The sequence below is a fragment of the Oxyura jamaicensis genome, chromosome 19 (genome assembly GCF_011077185.1).
Source record: "Oxyura jamaicensis isolate SHBP4307 breed ruddy duck chromosome 19, BPBGC_Ojam_1.0, whole genome shotgun sequence".
NCBI classification, from domain to species: domain Eukaryota; kingdom Metazoa; phylum Chordata; class Aves; order Anseriformes; family Anatidae; genus Oxyura; species Oxyura jamaicensis.
The window spans coordinates 11,622,628-11,626,747 of record NC_048911.1 but is presented as its reverse complement, the minus strand read 5'-3'; the positions used below and the strand labels follow the sequence as shown (position 1 = coordinate 11,626,747).

Genomic DNA, 4,120 nt, shown 5'->3' with positions numbered 1-4,120 from the left:
CGCGGCTGCCACCGCGCATGCGCGACTTCTCCATGCCTGCAGTACCCCCCGCTCACCCATACTTCTGCTTCAGCTTTGAATATTGAAAGGACAATATGACCAAGCAAGTACCTGAAACCTTTTCAGCTGAAATTACCTCAAACCTTTCTTTTACGTAGGAAGAACAATCTAGGAGCATAACAGATTACACGCCAAATAAAACAATTCCATGTAGTAACATCACTTGCAGGAAAAAAATCAGGCACCTGAGTAGGCTACCTGAAAAACAAAAGGCTATGCTGATGGGTCAAAACACACTACAGGGCACTGGATCCCAGCCCTCTGCTGCAACGACTTAAAACCCATCCCCACACTCACCAAGGCACAACCCCAGCCCAAATACAGACACAGCATTTCAGCCCCAACACAGCTTTGGGACCTGCTGGAAAGCAGGCTTCAGCCTCAGCAAGACATGCTCAGCCCACACAGGATGGGGCTTCAGGCACCTCTTCACCTACGGAGGAAGACCGCCAACAGGAACTGCCACACCAGGCAACCTTTTTTCTCTACAACACCTTTCTCAGGAACAACACAGCATTCAGGTGACCTGCTTTGCTCCTATTCTAAAGAGTATCATAGCCCACCTTGCCTGTGGCCGCTGATAAATAGAAGAGAAAGCAACCACAGCAGCAACAGCCAGAGTACCCTTAGGACAGTTACTCTCATCCGTTTGTTTACCTCAGCTGCTTACCTACCCTACACGGCAGATGCTTCCACCTGTTCTCTTAAGCCACCTATAGTACATCTAAATGGCAAACTGGAATTTTAATTTATTTCATGTAGTAAAATAACTGCAGTGACAACCGCATCCCAAAAATAACTGCTTCTTCTGTTCATCACTCACCAGAGTCACTCCAGAGGCAGCTCGGTTTGTGACATCCTGTACTGTACACTGCGTTTCAGCCTGAACAAAGGAAAACACAGTCAGGAGATAAACATTCAGCTGCCAGCATTACCACACATCCCTCAACAACACAGGTGACCCCATATTTATCATTTCAAAATAGCAGTCCACTTGCCTCTGTACCTGGAAATTTAATCCAAGCTCAAAAGGAGCAGCCAGTATCACCCATGTCACCTGGGAATATTAAAGGACAAAATGACCACCGTGTTTGCAAGCAACCACCTGCCACACTGCTCCTCTATCCCAAGCAGCCTCACCTCAGACCCTCAGAAGGAGACAACTGAACGTCTTGCCTTCACTTTGGTTAAGGGCTGACAACACTCTCACCTTCCCTCACTGCTTGGTGACATGGGGATTTCCCTGTTCAAGCCTGCACTAGGCACCTGCAGAGACAAGAAAAAAAGCACACCCTGAGGCACCTCACAGCAACAGCATACCTGCTGCAATACCTCTCTCTTCCCAGCTCCTTTCCCTCAGCAGGTCGTTAGCTCTATATGAGATTCTGCCCGGGTGGCACCGCAATCACAGAAAATTGCACTCCCCGCTCTCTCAGGGAGGAAATAACCATCCTGATCAACGTGCTGCTCTTGGCATGGAAGCCGAACGGCAAGGCAAAACTACGTTTCCCGGCATACCCCGGGAACAACCATGGCCGACCGGAAGCCCGGAGCCCAAGGACCACAACTCCCGGCATGCTGCGGGGCACGAGGCCTGGACACCGCTACGGCGCATGCGGAGTACATCTTTGTTTGCAGTACCCATTCTTCGCCAGCAAGTGGGAGAAGAGTTCAACGCGCCACTACTACGCATGCGCTGCGCATATCCGCCTGCGGTACTTATTTTTCTCCAGCAGGTGGGAGCAGAGAGCGAGTTGCCGCTGTGGTGCCTCTCCGCCTGCAGTACCACTCTTCGGCCAGGATGTGACGGCAGAGTGCGGCGCTTGCCCGTGCAAAGAAGGGCAGGCACGGCTTCACAAACCGTTCTCTCGTTAACGGAAGCAGCGGGATCCGGGCGGAAGGTTACACGTGAAAACTGCAGAAAAAATGCACACCACACTGTCGAGGGAGGGGAAAAAATAACTGCCCTGAGCAACGTGCCGCTCCTGGTTTGGAAGCCGAGTAGTAATGCAAAACTACATTTCCTGACATGCCCCGGAAACCAGAAGTACAGAGCCTCGGAACCTAAAGACCACAAGTCCCGCCATTCTGCGGGGCACGAGGCCTGGCCACGGCTATGGCTCATGCGCGAAGACTCTCCTCGTGCAGTGCCGATTCTTCATCAGCAGGTGGGAGCAGAGTGCCACGTGCGTATCTCCGTCTGCAATACCAATTTTTGTCCAGCAGGTGGGAGCAGAGAGCGAGTCGCTGCTGTGACGCCTCTTCGCCTGCAGTACCGCTGTTTGGCCAGCAGGTGTCATCTGATACCGCCCCGGCGCTCGTGGCGACCCAACCTTCTCCGCCCATGCGCGGAAGCAGAACTGCAGCCATGGCTTCCAAAACCGTCTAGTCGTAAAGGGAAGCAGCGGGAACCAGGCGGAACACCGCACGAAAACGGCAAGAAATGGCACCCCGCTTCACTGACGCGGAAGAAGGAACTGCTGTTCCAAACTGCCCAGGTGCCGCTCCGGGCTTGGAAGCTGAGTGGCAACGTGAAACTACATTTCCCGGCGTGCCCCGGAAAGCAACTTGGCCGACCGGAAGCCCGTAGCCCAAAGACCTCAACTCCCGGCATGCTGCAGGGCACGCTGCTCACAGCCAACTGTGCTTGTGGACGTCCCGGAGCTAGCCCTGAGCTTTCTGACCTGCCCCCGTCGTCCCCCCCGTCCGGTCGCCATCCCTGAACGCCCCGCCCCGCGGTTCCGGCCCCGGCCCCCGCCAGAGGCTTTCCCTGTCCCAGGAACTGAGGAACATGAAGAATGACACAGGGTGGGGAGAGAATCTAATGAAACCTAGGGGGAAATTTACTGTTGTGTAAGGGAAATTCTGTGATAGCATTAGAGGATAAGAAACTACATTTATGGATTAAAATCTGAGGTAACTTGAAAGGGACAAATGGAGTATTGTGTGAGGGAAGTTCTGTGGTAACATTTGGGGGTATAAAATGATATTCTTAGGGATAAAATCTGAGGTAACTTCAGAGGGTAGAGAATGACACTGTTAGGGGGTGGAATCTAGTGAAACCTAGAGGGGAGAATTTGCATTTTTGCAGGGAAAACCTGTGGTAGCATTAGATATAAGCTACATATAAACTACATATAAAGCTACAAATATATTTATGGGTTAAAATCTGAGGTACCTAGAAGGGGACAAATGGAGCATTTTGAAAGGGAAAATCTACAGTAACATTAGAGGATACAAAATTAAAATTATGGGTTAAAATCTGAGGTACCTTGAAGGGGATAAACTAAGCATTTTTGCAGGGAAAAACTGTGGTAACAAGAGGACAAATGGACGCAGTGGGCATCCCCATATCCTTCAGCTGTAGGAGCTGGCTCTTGTCCTGTCTGATGGCGTCATCCTTCCTTTTTGCAGCATCCGATGGTGGAGGAGGAAGAAAGAAGAGTCCTGGTGTGGAGCTGTGAGGCAAGAGGAGCGGAGGACTGATGAGGTGGCAAGAGAAAGGCAGCCAGGGTAAAAGGAACCCCCTGTCACCGGGGCTGTGGTCATGTGAGAGCATAGCTGGTTTGTGCTGGGTGCCCTCCCTGTAAGCAGGGCTGGGTCTTTGCACTTTTTTTGGCTGTTTGGTCTGTTGCTCCTCTGGCTGCCCAGAGAGTGCCCCCCCCCTGTAGGCAGGGCGAGAGGCAGCGTCTCCGCTACCGACTAGCAGACCATGAGCGGAAGACTGTCGCCCAACGTGGCCCATTGCCATTAGCCCCACTGGAGCGACTGTGCCTGCCAGAGCAGCAGAGATGTGTTCTAGATTCTAAGAATGGCTTGCTGACAGCTAAAGAGAGGGCCTTGGATTTTGCAATAGGGAGAGAAATGTATTAAGAGAACAAATGGTGAGTTCTACAATGCAATAAAAATAGTGGGGGAAAAAATGAAAAACATCATGGTACAGGGAGTCAAATGAATAACTCTGGGAGTACAGAAAGGTAAAGGAAAGGCCCAAGGGTATGCCAAAATGGGATTAGAAGACCAGGAGAACATGAAAAAGCACAAGGAAAAGTCTAGAATG

The 4,120-nt window shown here is 51.4% G+C and overlaps 2 long non-coding RNA genes across 2 annotated transcripts in view; one reads left to right on the top strand and one right to left on the bottom strand.

Annotated features, from left to right (window-relative positions):
- Positions 1–580, bottom strand: part of LOC118176376 — a 17,500-nt gene extending 16,920 nt beyond the window's left edge. The window contains exon 1 of the long non-coding RNA XR_004755383.1: positions 568–580. This is a non-coding gene — a long non-coding RNA (uncharacterized LOC118176376). The remainder of the gene's footprint in view (positions 1–567) is intronic.
- A 2,123-nt stretch (positions 581–2,703) lies between these two features.
- LOC118176375 lies at positions 2,704–3,760 on the top strand. Its single transcript, XR_004755382.1, has 2 exons — positions 2,704–2,976; positions 3,475–3,760. It is a non-coding gene; the product is annotated as an uncharacterized LOC118176375 (long non-coding RNA).
- Positions 3,761–4,120: the final 360 nt, after the last annotated feature.